A 19,858-nucleotide genomic window follows, 5' to 3' on the forward strand; every position below is an offset into this window, starting at 1 on the left:
ACTGGCCAAAGGTCACCTAGGTAGAAGGTGATTGCCATGGATCTGAACCTGTCCAAAGCTGGTTCTGCTCCCACTCACACCCCCCTCGAGACACTCTGTGCCCATTGCGGGGAGTGCGTCGACCCAAGACTCCAACCGAAATGGAGGTGCCATGAGTACCAGCTAAGAGAAGCCTCAACGAACGTCAAGTTTCCATTTTATTTCTTTGGGCCCCAACCTGTTGAATCTCCAAGCCTGTGGGTCACCTTCGCCGTATCCTCCCAAGTGGAGGGCACTGCTCTCTCCTCTTGGCCCTGCAAGGATCTGGCCCCAGCAGAGCTACCCCTCCCACACCTCTCCTGGTCCATCTCCCTGTCCTTCCCCTCCGGCAGCCGACCCGTCAGTGGGGTTTGGCCACATGCAGGTCTGGACACAGGATTCCAAGCCCCTGACCCAGCTTCTCTCAGGGCTTGGGGGACACCAGGCCTCTGCCACTGTGCCAGCAGCCTGGGGTGGGAGTGAGGAGGGGCAGGGCTTGCAGGTCCAGGCCTGAGCTTCCAACAGTGCTGCCCTGGTCACTCTACAGCCCAAGAGCAGCTTGCCCAGCCCTGTTCTGGGCACCAGGAGAACACGGACCCTCAATTTGGCCCCCGGGGCAGCAGAGGGTTCTAGAAGCTCTAGCTCCAGACTGCAGAGTGGAAAGGCTCTGGTGGGGCAGGGGTGCCCTGCCAAGCCCCTCCTCACCCGGGCCCAACCGCAGGGCTGACAGCAAATCTTTTAACCGAGAACCCGCCAAAGTCATCTGAGATCGCTCTCCTTCCTTTCTGTCCCCCCTCCCCTGCCTTTATTTAAATCTTTTTCTTTTCCTCTCTCTGCTTTCCTTATTTTCTCTCTCTTTTTCCACCCCTCTCTTCTGTGTCCTTTACTTTATAAAGTTACTCTCACATCACCGCCACCTCCCCCAAACATCTCCCTCAGCCACAAGGCTCTTAAGGACTCCATTTATATTCCCGAGCATTAATTAGTCCAAGAGAAGGTGCTGAGGATGACAGTAAAGATACAAACCAGTCAGCCCTGTGACAGCTGCCTCCTCCAGGCAGCCTGACCCCCACAGCTCAGAAATGGAAGGATATTTTTGTGTCTCCTTTGGGAAGGCTCTCTTATGATGCCCTGACTGTGCCAGGGACAGGTCTTTTTACTGCTGCCATTGGTCCCCTGGGAGACTGCAGGGCATTGGAGGCTAATAGACCAAGAGGCCGGGGTTTGATTCCCAGCTTCAACACCTCCTAGCTGTCTGGCTTTACCAAGGACCCTTAACCTCTCGGAACCTCAGTTTCCACATCTGGAAAATGGGAGTAACAATCACCTCTAACTCATGATGCCCTTGAGAAGAGTCAATGAGAAAAATCGCCATAAGCATGGGGCCCAGGGCCTGGCTCACGGCAAGTGCTCAGTGAATGCTTATGGATGCTGACTGTGTTATGATCAATTGTAAGGTCACCAGGGGTGGGTTATATGGGGCCCCTACTCCAGGGAGGAAGAAGAGGATGCCCCCTCCCCCATGAGGCGCTCATGGTCTGGCCTGTTTGTGCAAGAATGGGTGATGCAAACTGGGTTGGTGCCAGGTGGAGGCCTCGCCAGCTCCTCAAGGAGGGCATGCAATAAACAGGCCTGCCACCAGCTGTCGGGACCCATCCGACTGTTTGGAAGTGATTGGAGCATCTGCCCCCGGCCGCCTTGCTGCACTCTGCCCCAGGCCTCTGATGGCGCGGAGGTCAGGGCTGTGGCTGGTGCACTGGCCCCAGCTGGCTCTGTCGGGACCCCTGTGAACTCCTCCAGCCCTGGCTTCATGCTCGAGCTTTCCCTCCCTTGAGGCTACTCTTCTGTCCTGTGTGGGCAGGCTTGGCCCCTGCCCAGCCTCAGTCTCCATCATCCACCTGTCCCCAGCTAAGAGTCACCGCCTCCCTGCCTCCTAGTTCCAGTCCATTCCCTTAGCTTCCTGAAGTCAGATCCCGCCTGCTCCTCTGCTCAACAACAGCCAGGATATGTTCTGCCCTCTTGACTCCCCTGGTGCGCTCTGGGTCTGCCTCCAGCTCCCCCCCACTTCTGACCTTCACGGCCCTTTGCCGTGGCCACACTGCACTGTCTACAGACACCCAGACCCACCTTGACTTCTCTGCCTTCGCCGAGTTGTCCCTCCACCTGGAGGTCCCTCTCTCCACCCCTCTGCCTGATGAAATCCCACTCATCCTTTCAAAGGCCATCTCCTCGCTGAGTGTGTCCTCATGCTTACACGCACACGCACACGCACACGCGCACACGCATGCACGCAAGCTCAAGCGGGTGCACACATATGGCATTCTTGCATTTCTGCATTCCCACATGACATTTCTCATTCTTTACATTGAGCCATAGTTTTTGTTTCCAATTTCCACTTCCTCTCCTAAAACCCCAGGCCATTGCAGGTCTAGCCCGTGGCACCTTGGTTGCTATTGCCCCCGTGATACAGGGCACACACAGGCACTCCATAAGTATCACATGAAATAGATGCCCCATGCACGAAAATATCTATTTGCCAGAAATAAAAGCATTTCTGAAAGTCATTTGTCTGACACATATTGCCCAAGGCCTGCGAACGAACAATAGCATCATTGATAACTCCTTTTGCATTTCCATTTTTAGAAGTGCATGGCAGAGGGATATTCCAAGCAAGAGTCCTCCACAAGAGTGGATAAGTACATGCAAACCACTGCTGCAATGTCCCCCAGATCCGAAACGAAAGCCACCGGCATGCTCTATAACCCAGGAGAGCAGGAGACAGAGGGAGACGCAAGGAAGTCGTCTGACCAGGAGAGGCTCCGAAAGAACCAGCCAAACGCTCCCGCTCCAGGTCTGGTAAGAAAGCTGAAAGCATGCATTACCTGTTAGGCTCTGACAAGGGGGAATAAAAGGATTTTCTTGACAGTGTCTGAATTCAGCACATGCTCCCTGAGTGTTGCTTCTGCCCTGGCCCTGAGCGTCTGGCTGCTCTGCCTGGCAGCTCTGAAAAGCTCTCCTTTGAAGCAGGGCGTTTATTTCGGGCCCACCGCATGACCAATGATGGCAAGCCAAACTATAAGATGTTAAGAAGCTCAGATTTCCTGTTTGGAGACTGCAAGGAGGAAGCTGTGGTCCTGCTTCAGCTCCTCCTGGGTGCACCAGCTACGGACTTCGCTGCAGAGAGCATCTCGGAGAGGAGCAGCGCCTTAGCCCTCGCGTGACGTCATCATGTGTGATCCTTGGCATGGAGGCCATATATGGGTATGTTTCTGGAACTACCCAGGAGGGAGTGAGAGGGGAGAGAGAGAAGCAGAGGGTAAGAGACAGAGAGACGGGAAAGGAGAATGGAGAGAAGAACTGGGAGATAAAGAGAGGAGAGCAAGGGAGAAAGGGCCGGAGGCAGGGGAAGAGGCGAGAGGGCGAAGGAGGAAAAGTGGGGAGAGGCAGGGGAGGGGGAGAGGAGAGGGGAGAGGGAATGACTCCAGAGGGGAAAGGGAGGGAAATCAGAAAAAAACCCAGACCCAGGAGGAGAGAGATTGGGACCATTTAAGAGATGAAAAATAAAGTAAGAGAAACAGGAAAGGGGACAGGGAAAGGACAGCAGGGGCTGGAAGAAAGAAGAGAGGGAGGGGGAGAGGGTGGGGGAGAGGGAAGGGAACAGGAGGCAGGAGAAGCAGAAGGAAGGAGGGGAGACAGGGAGGGTGGGAGAGAGAGAAAGAGGGGGACTGAAAACTATTCAGAGGAAGGGGAAAGGGAGGGAAAGCAGGAAGGAAGATGAACTGGAGGGAAGGGAGCGGGCGGCAGGGATGAAAGGACTCGGTGTAAATGGCCTTTGCGGGAAGCTCGGGCCGCTTGGCAGGTGGCAGAGCCTGACATTGGAGGCACCGGCGATCCAGCTGCTGGATGCTGTGAAATGGGGCTGGAGCTACGAAGGACAGGGGACAAACCAGCAAACAAACAAGCATGCGGGCAAGCCCTGGGCAGAGGCACAGCGCAGAAGGGAGCCCTTCCTCTAGGGCCGGGGAAGGCTACCCGCTGGGTCTGCAAGAGAGCAAAGGGCACCTGGGATCAGGGTCAGGTGGCAAAGGCGCACACACGGCCCCATGCGTGGAGCATCCAGGAGCAGGCAGAAGCGGACCAGGTGCTTACATGCCCACATATGCACCCAGATCTCAGGCCCCGGAATCGTGGGCTGGAAATGTACACTTGGTCCGTCCCACTCCCTGGAAAATAATTTCAATTTCAAAGGTCCCTTCCCCTCGGAGGATATTGGATTTATGACAGGATGCTGCATTTATGATTTCTTATCAACTCAAATGATTTCTTATCAACTCAAACTCAGGAGAATTTGGCATGCCTTTAGACTCACATGGACTATTCCACCTGAAAATAAATCTCGGTGAATACAGGGTTCCCTGGCGTCTGGCCAAGGTTCTGGTGCTCTGACCTGGTGCTGAGGCCAGGAGGACAGGATCTGTCTCAGGCCGTCTCTCAGCTACTCTGGCACCTGCTAAACTGTGTATCTCCCCAGCTGGGACAGTCCCCTGAGCTATTGTGGCTGGGCTGCCCCTCAAGGTTGGCTCAAGCTGAGCTCCTCCCAGACCACCTGCCATGGTGAGTGTACGAGAGAAGGGCAGAGAGGGGGGCTATTCGATTCTCTTTACTGCTTGGGGATTTTCCTGGGCAGTGAGAAGTTCTAGTGGGCTCCATGGACTGCATCCCTAGGGTCCTGCTGCTTCCGGGGGCTCCCCGCTGGAGGCAGGGCGCAGTCCCTCTGCTCTCTATCACAGACCCCTCCCAGGTCTGGCTTTCTCAGGAGGCGCTCTGCCTGGCTTCTCCTCTCCAGGCCAAACAAACCTCTTAAAGTCGACAGAGCTGGGGAAACTCACTCTCCACATCTTGTTGACTTGTGCCTGGCCTCAGCCTTCGCAAATCAAGAGCCCAAATTGTGGGTAAAGAGTCACAGGGAACGGAAAGTACTCTGGGGGTGGACAGCAGAAGAGGGGGCTGGCCTGGCACACTTTGACTAATAAGTGACAACACTGTCCTGCTGCACTCGCACAGCCTTCCCAGCAAGTACTTTCAGCACCCCGTTTCACAGATGAGGAAACTGAGGCTCAGAGAGGTTGCAGAGTGTGCCCATAGTCCCACAATGTATAAGTGATGATTTAAATCTGAAGCAGATCTGCCTGACACAAGGTCAATGCTTTATCCACAGCTCTATCCCCCATGTAACCGGGGATCCAAATGTTGGGACAGAACAAGGGGCCCCACAAGGCCACGAATACAAATTGGTGACTACGTGCTTTTCTCCTGGCCCCTAACTCAGCCCCATTGGGAGGCTTGGTGCTGCATGGGTACAGGTCCACAGAGCCCGAGACAAAGACATGCTGGCCCATTGGTTGACATCGCAGGTTACTCACCTCCACAATGAACGGTTCTCAGCCCTGACTGCATATTAGAGCACCTGCCTCCACCCCAGGGATTCTGGTTTCATTCATCGGAGCCACGGCCTGGACAGCACAGACTTCTAAAAACTTTTTATTAAGGTATAGTATAGCCCCACCCACAGAAAAGTGCACAAATCCTAAGTGTACAGCTCGATCAGTTTTCACAAACCGAACATATCTAGCGTCTGTATCTAAGAGAAAATATTGCCACCACCCCAGTGCCCCTTTTTGCTCCCGCCCCATCTCTACCCCGCTGCCCACCACCTCCTGCCAAGGGGGCTGCTCTTCTGACCTCTAGCAGCACAGGTTGTTCCAAACTTCATATGAACGGAATCGTACCTGTGTCTTCTTTCATTCCACAGTATATTGTGACACTCATCTGTATTGTTTCAAATAGTTATGGGCCAGTCCTTCTCATTGCTGTGTAGGATTCCATGTCATGAACATGCCCCAATTGATTTATTCTACTGTTGGTGGACATTTGGGTAGTTCCCAGTTTGGGACATTTATGGACATTCAGGTACACATCTTCTGGTGAGTATGTATCCATTTCTGTTGGGTAGACACCTAAGATGGGTGTTGCTGGGTCAAAGGACAGGCCTATGTTTGGCTTTAAACTGCCAGGTAGTTTTCCAAAGTTGCTGTAAATGTACCCGTCAGCCACATGTAAGAGCCTCGGGTATTCCATGTCCTCACCACCACTTAGTGTTTCCCATCTTTTCTCTTATTGTCCATTCTAGTGGGCATTAGTGGTATCTTGGTACAGTTTTAATTTGCATGTCCCTAATGACAAATTATGTCGAGCATCTGAGAAGCCCTGGCCTCAATGATCTCTGGAGCCTTCTCAGGGTCCCCAACTTTGCAGAGGCCCCAGAGGTGGTCCTGTGAACCAGGCTTCTGGGCAGGGTTTCTATGGGAACAGGAAGGGATAAATGAGAGAGAGATGCAGAGGCAGAAACCAAACAACTGGTCGACCTGCAGGGGAGCAAGAAGAACGATGTGACCCCCACAGAAAAGCCCCCAGGACTCACACGTGGCCCCAGAAGGGCTCTGCTTGTCCAGTCCTAACTAGAAACCTCCTCACTCTCCACCCCCTTACCTGTTACATATTTATTTGTCATGAGTTTATTGCCTATCTCTCCCATCTGTTCACTGCTGCCTGTCAGCACCTACAACAGGGCCTGGCACATAGTAGGTGCTAATTAAATAACTGTTGAATGGATGTGCTCACACTCAAGCCACACAACTCCTGGGTCTGAATTGGGAAGGGCTGTGGTGCTGTCTGCCAGCCTCAACTTGGCTCTTGACCACACACACACACACACACACACACACACACACACACACCAGGCTTCCCTTCATGTTTAATTTCATCTGAATTCCTAAGAATAAAGGTGTGTGTGTGTGTGTGTGTGTGTGTGTGTGTGTGTGTGCTGGAGGGGCAGTTCACTGAGTCCCACACCTAGTAGGGCCCAGAAAGGGAACCTGATTCTGTACATTTTCCTTATGAAGGTGACACCTCTTCCATTAAAGGAGGTGGAGTGGGGTGGTGGGAGCTGGGATGTGGGTCAATGCCAAGTGCTGGGACCGCTCCGACCCAGCGCTGGAATATCACCCGCTAAAATAAGCACCCCTTCAGCCTTGGCGTCCTGGCCCCAGCCCTGGCTGCCTCTTGATATCAGTTTATTTTGGTCTCAAGAGATGAACAGGAACAGACCAGATACTGATCCTCACCCCGGGCAGCGTGCTTGAAGGGGAGGGACACACTGCTGTTGGTGGGGGTGGGGAGGGCAGACAAGGGCCCCATCCCTATGCCTTTCTTTCAAATGGGCCCTGTGCCCTTTGGGGTGTGGTCAACAGACAGTGTCTTTCTTCTGGTACATTCAGAGCCCACCCGGCTCACCCTCCCAGCTCAGGGGGCTAAGGCAAACTCCAGGGAGAGAAGACAGTGTTTCTGTTTACAGAGAGCAGAGTGAGGGCGGAACCTTCACCCCTCTGGTGGGAGGAGCGCAGGTCAGTCTCATGCCCTGTGACACCCTAGAGTGGGGTGAGGCGACACCACCAGCAGGGCCCCTGGGGACTGGCGGAGGGCTGCCTGATCCTGGCCCGTTCTCCCCAACACCCCACAGGCATGTAAAGGGAGGAACAGAAGATCTTATCAGGGTTTTCATCAACATTAGCAGATCCAAGGTGCAAATTCCATCGTGAGACATTAGGCCCTTTGCAGCTGGCCAGCCAGGGCCTTCCTGGGCCATGACTGACCCCTCAGGCAACAGTGGCCAGGACGAAGCAGCAGGACAGAAGGGCATGACCGAGCTCAGCCAACATCATAGTCTCGTGCTCTAAATGCCGCTCTCCCTCCTGGGAATCTCCAACCACCCCCCACGGGCAGCGCTGAGTTATCCCACCGCAGGCGCAGAGTGCGATCCTCGCTGCTCCCCTCCAGGGCCACAGCCCCTGGCTAAGGAGCCATCTACAGCAGAAACCCGTGGCCCCAGCCCTATCTGTCTGTGGGCTCTGACTGTGAGCTCTGACTTTCTCCAAGGAGTGTCTTGCCCCTGGAGGTGTCCTGGGCCTGGTGGGGACATGCTGGGCATGCTTGGCCAACCCTGTGCAGACAACATCTTCCTTGCTTGGAGATGCCACCCACGTGCCATCGCAGTTAGCACCACCTCATCCTGCTCCCAGCAGCAGCACTGCTCTCAGATAATCCCAGCTCATCCCCTGCCTGCTGCAGACCCTGGCCACAGCCCTGACCTTCCTGAGTCTCAGTTTCATCTTCTGAGATGAAGGAGTGACGACTCCTCTCCCCCAAGACTGTTAGGGAATTTAAATGAGGTCCCAGAGCTCAAACAGTCCACCCAGGGCCCAGTCCACCCGGGAAACGCACATCCATGGGCCTACTTCCTCCCTATCTGCCACCTGCAGGGGCCATGGAGTGGAGGAGGCATCTCTTGTGGGTCAGGTGGGGCGTCCAGTGGCCTTGAGCTGATCCGACCTGGAAGCTGCTGACTCTGTGGCCTGGCTAGGTCACTTGACCCCTCTGTGGCTTGATCTCACCGTGCCTGAGTGACCCCTAGGAACTCAGGAACAAAATTGAACCTCCACATGCCCGAGTTAGCTGCTGGGAGCAGGTTTTGCATGAACATAAACATGTTGAAAGCAGAGCCAGGGAAAATCCTCTCCCACACAAGATGGGCCTGTAGCAGGCCCACACTCTTCCCGGGGATTAGCCACTGGCCACAGGGACACTGCACATCCTTCTGGAAGCAGCAGATCCTGGCTGGCTGCTCGCCCCAGAGCAGGGGCCAGGTTGCATGCGGCTCCCTCCATAAAGGCAGTGGAGAGAATAAGGCAGAGGCCCCGGGACCGCAGGCCCTGGCCCAGCCACACTGGAGACAGAGCTCACAGAGAGCGAAGTTGCTGCTCCAGATACTCAGCTGTCACCCATTTGGCACCTGTGTGGCAGCTGCCAGCTGAAGGGTGTCTGGCTTCTCTCAGGCTTCAGCTTTCAGCTCTGCCTCGCTTCTCAGAGAATCCAAAGCAGTCGGTGGTGTGACATTGCAGACGTGTCAGCCAGGCCTGACACTCCTGGCAAGGTCCCAGGCCTGTTCTGGCAGAGAGGGCCAGGGTTCTAAGGCTCATGAGGCAGCGCTGGGCACACAGGGGGTAGATCAGGGATCCTGACATCCGGGGATGGGAAGGGATGGACAGATGCCCCGGTTTACCAGCCCCTCCTGGGACCCAGGCACGTGCACAGCCATCCTGTGAGGGAGGTGTCCCCATCCTGTGGAGGAACCAAGGCCCTTCCACAGCTCCTGCCCAAGCTTACAGTGTGATCCTAGTGGTTGGTCATCACTTCGTGCTGTGCACTCTAAATCTCAAGGTGTTGGGGCGTTTGGCAGGAACCCCACCACAGCAGAGAGATCGGGCCCAGAAGACAGGCTGGACTTCCACAATTAAGATGCCTGCTATTCCTGGAGACTCCCACAAAGGCTTTGGGTGTGGGGAGGTTGGGTTTGCAGTAGACCACAAGCCATGGTGAACAGCTCCAGACTACAGGCACAGACAATCTGAGTGTCAATGTCATTGTGCCCCCTTGTTCCCATTCCAAGAGTTCAAGTTGGGGTCACTCCCAGCACAGACTTGCTGGTAAGGTGACTGCCCCAGATGTCCCTGTAGAGCCCAGTGGCTAAGAGCCTAGACTGGAGTCATCTGCCAACTACATCACTTGATAGCTGTATGACCTTGAGCAAGTTACTTAACCTCTCTGAGCCTTGGCTTCCTAATCTACAATATGGGGGAAATGACAGTGACCATGTCTCATAGGAAGGCTGCAATGATTAATATACATTATACACATCTATATTAGAATGAAGACTTACAAATGGTAGAGCTGTTACCTTAAACATCCTGGTGGAGATGGAGGTGATGGTGGCTAGTTGGAAACAATGGTTCTTAACTGAGAACAATTTCCCTCCTAGAAGACAATTCTTGGAGACATTTTTTGGTGCTACAACTGAGGGCGGGGTGGTGCTACTGGCATCTGGTGGACAGAGGCCAAGGATGCTTCTAAATATCCTATGATGCACAGCCCCCCCGCAACATAGAATTAACGGTCTAAATGCCCACGGTGCCATGGTGGAGAAAGCCCGGCAGGAGGGCCTGTGGGGAGGAGATCTGCACTGAGCGGAGGAGGGGTAGGGCAGGCTCTCCTTCCATCCCTGAGGGTGGCTGTGGATTTTGGGAATAGCTGCTGTCAGGAGAGCCAGGTGTTTGGATTTCAAGTGCCTTGTGACTGTTACAGGAATGGCTCATTCAACGGGGCTTGTAAACCAGCCCTGAAGGTCACCGGCAGAAGGAAAAGTAGCCATGGTTTGAGCAAAGCAGAGGGAACAGCCTCGGTGGTCACCATGAAGGGGGAAGTTTCTCCATTAAGCAGGAAAGTTGGGGCCCTGGTGGGTCTCAGCCCTGCTAGGGCCAGGCCCCCTGCTGGAAGCTGGTGCATTCAGGCAGGCACAGCCACCCACACACCCACACACCCACACACCCACACCCACCCACACACACACACACACAGGCGCATGTGCACCCACTATGCTTGGATCACATGCACCGTGCACACACATGCCTTACGTTCTTTAAGTCAGGAAAAGAGATGAATGTAATCCACAAATGAACAAGTCTTATAAAAATATTAATTGTTGAAGTCTCTTGTTTTCTAATGAGGTCTCTGTTTCTTTTTTGGTGCTCATGTGGGGTGAGAGGCACCTGACACATTACAAAGAACTTAGGGCTAGCCACCAGGGTGCCGGCCTTGGCCCTTCTGAAAAGTTCTATGCAAATCTTTTTCCTGCCTGGAGCCCTGAGAGAAGAAGGAAGGGGCTGCACTGTGGAGCTGTAAAGAATATAGGCCCCTCCGAACGCGGAGTGCCTCCGAAACCAGACTGAGCATACAATGCTGTACCACATATCTTTCTTCTCAGAGATTAAAAACTAATTGTAAATAGATGGAATTCAAACCAAACCTACCTAAATACTTTCAAAGCCAGAAATAAAAAATGGGACAACAATGATTTTGGAAGAGTCTCTGAATCCTGGTGTTCAACCTCCCACCACAGGTCATGGGCTGGAGGGCAGAACTCAGTTACCGTATGTGTTTGCTGCTGATCTTTGTGCTCATGGACTCTCCACATGCACACACGTGGTCTTGTACATGCCATGAGGAGGCTGTTGGGGACTCCTGGCCCGAGGTTACCCAGGGTGAGGAAGGTGGGGGCATGTGCTCTCTCACATCCTCCGGAGGGGTGGATGTGGCATCTTCGTTTCACAGCTAAGGAGACAGGAGGAGGCCTGTAAGATCTATTTCCAAGTTTGATCTGTTCGATTTTAAATTTTCTTTCCCTCTCCCTATCCTTTCCTTTCCTTCCATATTTCCCAAACTTTCTGGTGCCATCGAAGCTGACCAGCACCAGCTCCAAACTGCACTGTCATAGCTCCTGGCCTGGCCTGGCCTGGCAGAGCGTGTGACCTGGACACACCAGGGCCTGCCAACAGCCAGGGCTGTACTCTTGGGGTGGGTGCCCTGCAGTGACAGGCACTGCCAGCCCCTGGGCTCCTGGGATGAGAGCTGACTTTTCTTGTTGTTGCTGGGCCTATTTTATGGCCCTGCTTGGCTGGCCCGCTGGCCCTCCTGGGCCTATAATTAGCAGCAATGCCTGGCCCGGGGATCAGGTATCTGTTGGTCGGCATGTCCCAGAGAGGGACTATTGGAGCCTGAAGATAATCTCAGGGCTGAAGTGCCCAGTGGCCTGGTTTCTGACCCAGGAAGTCTCTTGCCTGTTGGGCAGGCAAGGTGTCTGTGTCCCCCTGGGCATCCTATGTTTTTCTTTCTAAATCTGGTAATCCCTTTGTAGGGCCCTGGAATGGTGTGCTAATGTGTCCCTCAGATCATGGGACACTTCCAGCCACCCCTGACTAGAGGATTCTGTGGGTTTGAGGCCGCTACAACGTGTCACACGGAGATGAAGCTAGGGGCTGCTTCTTTCTCATGTTGGGGCAGTGGGGGGCTTTCCTGGGGACAGGAACACAGCCCAAAGATGAGATGAGATTGACTGAGACATCTCCCCAGATGCCTGGCATCAGCCCCTAAAATGCCCCCAGGGTTGTGGAGAGAGGCATGCCAGGTCCCTGCTCTCATAAAGAGGCCTGGCTATGGGCAGGGATGTGGCAGAATTCTCAGCATCAACTCTGAGGTCAGAGCAGAGCCCTGAGGGGGTTGACAGCTGACAACGACATTTGGAGAGAGAGGGCTTAGAAGGACCTGGAGCCTGCTGAGAACTACAAACTGGGTTTGGAGTCAGATTGAACTCCCTTTCTGTCACCTCCTAGCCGTTTGACTCTGGGCCTCACTTTCCCACCCATGAAACAGGGACAGTCATTCCTGTAGGGTGGCCTACAGTGAGATTAACTAATGACCTGCTCATGGACTCAGACACTAAGTAACAGGGTCGCGACTGGGCTGGGTTCTGCCCACCTCAGAGGCCCAGCCTCTCGTCCTCTGAATTAGTAAAGATTTGCTGCTGTAACAAATCTCAAAACAACAGTGGCTCAAACACTGGTTTATTTCTCTCTCTTGAAAATCTACACACAGGCTGTAGTCTTCATTGGCCAATGGCTCTCCCCACAACAAGGATTCAGGGACCCAGGCTCCTTCCATGGGGGGTTCTGTCATCTTAAAATTATGTGACTTCCGAGGTCACTGTGTTCATCTACATTGTGGTGGGAGAGGAAGCAGCGTGGATGGGACACATGGAGAATTTCTGTGGGCCAGGCTTGGAAGCGGTAGATGTTACGCTCATGTCATCCTGGCCAGCACTTTGTCACCTGGCCACTTCTAACTTCAGGCCAGCAGGGGAATGTCGCCCAGCTCTGTTCTCAGGAAGAAGTCCCTCTTGCCGGGAAACGACAGCACTCTGGAGGGTCCTAGAGGAGGCCCCAGGAGCAGGGACCTCCTGGAAGCCCCAAAGTAATAAGGCAGCGATTCTTGGTTTGAGTTCTTGGCCCAGGAGCAGACCCCGAGACAAGGCCCAGAGCGCACACTGTGGATTTGGGGAGCGATCCTGCCATAGGTGGCAGAGGGGAAGGGAAGTGAGACGGAAGAGGGAAGTCAGCTAACAAGTTGTGTTCTCAGGAGCTGCCACCGCGGGCAGCTGGGGCCTAACCCTGCAGGGACGTCGGTGGTTGAGGGCTGCTCTTGGGATGGTGTTATTCTCTGACCCTTGTGGCCTCTCCTGTGGCCAAGGGGGCCCGGGCGAGACAAGCAGGTGCTGGCAGGTGGAAGCCTGGGGTGTGCACCGAGTGGTCAGGGTGGGGGACCTGAGATCAAGGCCCGGCTCTTATCTGGAGCCTCGGGGGAAGGAGCCGCTTCCAGGCTGGTTCAGGTTGTTGGCGGAGGTCAGCTTCTTGCAGCCGCAGGAAGGTGGTCCCTGATTCTTTGCTATTGGCTGGAGACCATTCTTGGAGGCCTCTGGGGTCTTTGCCTCACGAGCCCTGCATCCCAGCCTCCCTCACCTGGATCCCTCTCACACACGAATCTCTCGGACTTGTTCTGCTACCAGCCAGAGAAGATGCTCTGACTCCAGGTGTCATGGGAGTAGGTCAGACCCACTCGAGAGGTCACCCTGTCTCACAGTCCACTGACATGGAACCTTCATTACATCTGCAGAATCCCTTTGGCCATGAGAGGTGACATAATCCCAGGTGTGAATGCTGCCCACAGTCACAGGCCCAGCAGGGGCCTTGGGGCTGGGTTAGGAATTGGTCCCCCCACTCCCTCTTTCTGCTCGCAGGACACCATGCCCTCCTGGCTCTCTGCTTTTCTCACTGCTGCTTCTGCTGGTCTCCTCAGCTGCATGCGCCCACCACCGCCAGCATTTTTAAGAACATCAGGACTCCCTAAAAAAAAAAAGATAATAAAGAGAGGACTGGGTCTAGGCCACCCAGGGAGCTGGCAAAAGTCATCCTGGCTGGGAACTCAGCCCCTGCTCGGGCGGCTCATGTCCCAAGGGTTGAGGGCCTCACCCATCAAGCTCAGTGGATGGAGTGACCACCCAGGGTCAGGTAATTTCGCCTGCCCCCCGCCCCCAAGACTTTAGAAAGTGCTGAGTCACCCTCTTACAGCTGGGGGTGAAGGTGGAGTGGGCGATCCAGACAGAACTGGCCCTTTTTCCAGCTTGGCTAGAGTGTTCAAGACAGGGCGTGGCCTTAAATAGCAACAACTGGGGACCCAAAAATGGCTCAAAGGTTGGATCTGGGAGTGGATCTCACCAGGCAGAATAATAGGATTAACAGCAGCTTCTTTTTTTTTTTTGAGCACTTACTATGTGCCAGGTGCTAAGTGTATGTGTAAATATCAGCTCATTTAATCCCACAACTACCTACAAGGTAGGTATTGTTAACCCCATTTCACAGAGAGGAAATGAGGCTCAGTGAGGAACTCGCCCAAGGCCAGGCAGTTCATGACTGGGGAGGAGATGCTGAGGGAGGTCATATCTGCCTCTAGTATCCCTGCTACGCTGAAATACGACTCTTATCAATCTAACATTAATGAGTAGTTACAATAGCAAGAGACTCTGTGGAGAAGCAGTTGAACTAGGCCTAAAGGAGGGATACCACAAGAAGACATATTTGGACTGTACATAAGGAAGGGCAGATGTTCTAGCCGTGACCCAGTGGTGAACATGGCTATCTTGGGAGGGAATGAGCTCCCTGTTGCTGAATATATGCAAGTTCTCATTTTCTGAGGCCCTAATAATACCAGACACTGTACTGAGCACCTTATCTATGTCCTCTTTAGGTCCTCACAGCTCGATCACATGGGCACTATTGTCCCAGCTTACAGATGAGGAAACTGAGGCTCAGAGAGATTGACTCTTTGATGGTTATGCAGATGGTTAGTGGGGGAGCAATGACGCAGACCCAAAGCTGTATATCTCCAAAGCTCTGCTTACACCCATACATCTGTTGAGCGCTTGCTGTGCGTCCAGCAGAGACCATTTAGTCCCAGTTGTCACCCTCATGGTGATCACATTCCAGTAGGAATGAGATAATCTGGAGTAATGAGTGCTAATACAGAACTCGACAAGGACAGGTGAAACCAAGAGTAAGCTGGAGCCAGGGAGATTTGGGATGGTCAGGGTAGGCCACTCTGAGGTGGTAGCATCTGAGCTGAGACCTGAAGAATGAGAGAGCTTAGAGAACATTATGAAGAGCTGGGAGAACAGTGCTCTGGGCAGAGGCCCTAGGGTAGGGCAGGGGAATACCAGCGTGGGAGGAATGGCCAAGGTGGGGGCCAGATCATTCAGGGCCTGGTCAGCCAGGGTTTGACCTTCATTTGTAATTATTGGAGGATTTCAAACAGCTTTGTGCTACAAACAACTCATACCAGCCCCTGAAAACCATCTCTTAAATCTTCAGGCCTTTTGCAAGTAGGTTGTTAACTATTAGTAGCTTGAAATCAACCATGGTGGGAGCATTTACACCATGGAAAGTGGCAAGCACCACAAATCATGGCTTTGTCCTCTGGGCAGCAACATGGTTAATGATTTACCTGCATAACACTGGTTTTAGGCAGGGAAATGGGGAGATTGGGTTTGTTCTTTAAGGAGAACTCTCTCTGGCTACTGGGTGGAGAATGGCATGCAGGGGACAGAGAAGCTGGGTGACCAGCAGGGAAGGGTGCTGCACTGGTCCACGCTGCAGAGATAGGGGTTTGGACCAGGGCGAGCCAGTGGATGGATTTGAGCGATTTTGGAAGCAGAACCAGTGAGTTTTGCTGAGACCTTCTCTGGTGCAGAATAGTGATGAGGGTGTAAAAGCCAGGCTGGGGGTCTCATAGGAGCAGCAGCCACAGCAGAGCTTCCTGGGCCCTGGGACTTGCCTCCTCCAGTACCCAGGCTGGGAGGGAGAGGAAGGGATAGGTCTCTGAGAGTCTATCTCGAGGGAGGGCTGAGGGGATCTAAGCAGTGTCAGGTCTTAGCAAATTTCCAGCAAATTCCCCTCATCCTTGCCTCTAAGATAAGGCTGCAAAGTTTTTTCCCACCTTTCTAGACTTTCTTCTGCACACACATGCACTGGCACACACACACACACACACACATACACAGACACACGAACACATACGTTAATTTTAAAAAACGAGATGCTAAATGTTCCATGTGGATTATCTCATTTAATCCTAGGTGCATTTATCTCCACTTTGTATTTTAGGAAACTGAGGCCCAGAGAGGATCTGTACTTTCCCTAAGGTCACACAGCTGGCAGTCTTGCTTAGCTCCACAGATTCACTCTGCACCTTCAGCATCATTTACTGCTGGGGAAGGCTCGCCATGTCCTCAGTGGGGGCACTTGGGGCTGCAGGGCAGCCGGGGTTGGAATTCTGGGCTGGAGGCCCGATCTGGCCCATCCTTCTGCTGTGCCGTGAGACTCAAGCTCTGGGGTCAAATTCCAGCCCCAGGAGTCCTTGTTAAAGCTTTAAAAGGGGCCGTGGAGATTCTATTGCCATTTAATTGTGGCTCTGCCCTTGAAGCGGGATCCCAGCTCCCAAGGTTCCCAGCTGTCTGCAATAGGCAGCCTCGCCTTGGGTCTCTCTCACAAAGCCCAGGGAACAGAGGCCGGCTGGGAGGTCCGAGACCTGGGCCCCTCACCAGCTGTGTAACCTTGGCAGTTCCCACCTCTCTCAGCCTTGGTCTCCTCTCTTTTAAAGCTCCTTTCAGCCCCAATGTAAGCCCCTGATTCTTCCCCTAATCGGGGAGGGTGGGATCTGCAATTTGCTGGGCAAGGGTGTGGCGGGGGAGAGGAGGAACCAGAGCAGTGAAGAGGGCTCTGAGGCCTGTAGCAGGTTAGGGAGCGAGTGGGGTGGAGGTAAAGAACAGATTCTGGAGTCTGCAGACCTGGGTTCAGATCCCAGCACAGAGCAGGTGCAGGTGCGGGGAGCTGTGCTCAGGACAGCCGTGTTTGGTTTTATGTTCTGCTGTTGCCGACATGAAAGTCTTAATTTTCTGAATGGGAGTCGAGCATTTTTATGTTGCACTGGGCCAGCCCTGGAACCGATTATTAGCCACGTGTCCTTGGCAAGTTACTTCGCCTCCTGGATCCTCAGTTTTCTCATCTGCAAAATGGAGCAGTGCTGCCACCACCTTGAAGATTGTTTTGAGAAGTAAGTGAGAGACTTTAGGCAAAGGGCCAGGCAGGGTAAATCCATGATAGGTGTCAATCACTGGCAATGAGGACAGTCGTTCCTTATGGCCTGACAGGGAAAATCTCGCAGGAGCAGCCACAGTCTCTCTCCCAGCCTTGTCCTCATGCTCTCTGGACACTGGACAGGACACTTCAGGCCAAAGATAAAACCCTCACTGGGAAGCAATCATTCCACCATCCCTACACCTCTCCCTCTGCCCGTGGCTGTACTGGGTCAAGTGGTTTAGGGCCTGAGCTGCTGGAAGTCTCCCCACGAGCTGCCTCCCACTGTCACACCCTGTAGGACCCTCACTGGGTCTGTATCCAAGTCCCAGCAACTCAACCTCCCAGATGGTTCTGTAGTCCCGGTTTCCTGGGTTAACATCTCAGCTCAGCAATTTCCCAGCAGTGAGACCTTGGGTAAGTTACTAAACCTCTGGGGGCCTCAGTTTCCCACCTGTGAAGTGACGGCTCTACCTCGTGGGTGTGGCATATTAAGTTAACCCCTGGGAAAGTGCTTGGAACTGTGTCAACAAAGGTTAGCGACTACCAGGGCGGGCCTCGCTGCCTCTTGTCCACTCTGAGCAAGAACACCTCCAAAATGTCAGCCTGACCACCACGCCCTCAGCAGAAACCCATCAGCTGCTGTTGCCTTCAGGATAAAGCCCGAAGTCCCTGGCCTGGCTTATCTGGGCCTCCCTGTGGAGAGCTCAGCATCCATTTCTCCTTCTCCGAGTAGGGATTTGCCCTGGGAAACCTGCAGCCCCCAATGTGGTGTGACAGCCTCCTATGATATGACTGACAGTCAAACCAAGGGGCGGGCACGTGACCCAGGCTCAGCCAACTAGGCGACGTCTCTAAGAAACCTGAGGATGGAGAGGCCGATGGAAAGTGGTTGGGGAGGGTTCATTTGGGGGGTAGCCCCTGAATTCCTGCTGCCTGAATCTCTAGGGGTGTCCTGGGCCCCTGTCCTCGCCTAGCCTGGGTCTTTAGCTTTCCTTCTGATTCTGTGCCCTCCCTCACAGCCTTCCATGGATGCCCTCTTTGCCCGCGTAGCCTGGTGGGTTTCTGTTGCAGGCAACCAGAGAGCCTGGCCCATATACTATGGCTCCTGCTGACAGCTTCTCCACTCTCACCCCAAACCACTCCCACTCTTTCATCTTCTGTTTTTAAGGATCTGCCTACATACAGTTCTTACAGGCCACGCAGGCCACTTTGTGCCTCTGAACCTTTGTCCCTGCTGTGCCTTCTACCAGGAATGCCCTTCCTACCTTACTTCTTTATTCATTCTTATTCCCAAGAACCACTTCAGACACTGTCAACTCCAATGCTTCTCCCCACCCCAGGCTGGCTCCGACCTTCTGGGCAGCCCTAGACCCTGGGCTCTCTCCTCGGCACCAGCATTCCCTATCTCGTCTGGACCCAAAGCCGGAACCAGGCCCATTCGCCTTCATTTCTCAGTTGGTGCTCAACAAACATTTGATGGGCTCCAGAACCATGGAGGGTCAACAGAGACCGCTCCCCTGGGACTTGCTCAGTGCCTCCTGGGCTGGCAGGATCCACTGCCTTCTGATGAGGGGTCATGGAGGGAGCTGCTGAGGAGTAGAAGGAGAAGCCAGCCCATCCCAGAATCCCAACGAGCCCAATCCCTCGCCTTGCCCTTGCCCCAGCCCCAGCCCAGTCCCAGCCTTTGATCCAAAAGGCAGAACCAGGTCCCAGGCCTAGGTCCTGAAGGCTTCTTTAGCTGGCCCACTCCCTGTCCCTGGGCCAGGCATGGTCTTAAGCTGTGGGTGGGGCTGAGCTTTCATGGGTTGCTGAGTACCCCAGCTAGGTAAGTGCCCCAGCTGCCACCACCTGAAATCAGGTAGAAGGCAGTAAAAGGGAACATCCCAGGCCAGGCCAGGGGAATGTGGGCAGCCCACAAAGTGGGGGCATCAAGAATGACTCCACTTTACCTACAGGTGGCCAAGCTTGAGAGAAAGACAGAACTAGCCCAAGTCTTCCCTAAGGTCACCGATGCTCCTCTCCCCGTTCTCCTTGGGAACTGAACCAGGGAGATGGGGGTGAGGAGAGCCACAGAGCCACGGAGAATCTGGCCCCCCACCCACAGGTGGATCCTGCAATAGATAAGTCACAAGGACAGGGCCAGCATTGTGATGTCACGGCCCAGGTGTGGCTTTGTGCTCCTGGAGCGTGAGTGAGTCAGCTAGGCCCTTCCTCCTCCCTGCGCTCGTGTGCGTCTGCCTGACGCTCGGGGCTGGAAAAGCTGAGCATGCAGCCCCCCACCTTCTCTCCCCGCTCCTCCCCGTGCTGGGGCTGCCCAGGAGGTGGTCAATGAGTGACACCCTCAGGGACACTGTCTTCTCTTGGTCATAACTGGGAATCAGACTTAGGCGAGCCGTGCAGAAACTCTTGGCAAGGCTGGGTCAAAACTACATGGTAACCAGACCACCTTCCAAGCTTGACCATGAGCTTACTCAGTGTCTGTCTCGGACCCCACTCTGGCTCGATAAGCTCTGTGTATGCTCAGAGTCTGTGACGTTGGTTTAATGCATAAATGGGTGGAGGGATGGGTGGGTACAGATAGGCGACAAAGATGCTTTCTCCCTATGTGGGCAGCTTCTGAACCAGGCCCCAGCGCTGTCCCTAGG

The 19,858-nt window shown here is 54.0% G+C and overlaps 1 protein-coding gene and 1 long non-coding RNA gene across 2 annotated transcripts in view; one reads left to right on the forward strand and one right to left on the reverse strand.

The window, feature by feature from the left end:
- The window catches only part of ASB2 (ankyrin repeat and SOCS box containing 2), a 34,998-nt gene extending 31,802 nt beyond the window's left edge, over positions 1 to 3,196 (reverse strand). Inside the window, exon 1 of the mRNA XM_081129461.1 lies at positions 2,901 to 3,196. The gene's annotated coding sequence lies outside the window, so the exon portion shown is untranslated. The remainder of the gene's footprint in view (positions 1 to 2,900) is intronic.
- Positions 2,697 to 6,703, forward strand: LOC308553459. Its single transcript, XR_013998253.1, has 3 exons — positions 2,697 to 3,279; positions 4,428 to 4,632; positions 5,237 to 6,703. It is a non-coding gene; the product is annotated as an uncharacterized lncRNA (long non-coding RNA).
- Positions 6,704 to 19,858: the final 13,155 nt, after the last annotated feature.

Source organism: Miniopterus schreibersii (genome assembly GCF_964146895.1).
Source record: "Miniopterus schreibersii genome assembly, chromosome: 1".
NCBI lineage: Eukaryota > Metazoa > Chordata > Mammalia > Chiroptera > Miniopteridae > Miniopterus > Miniopterus schreibersii.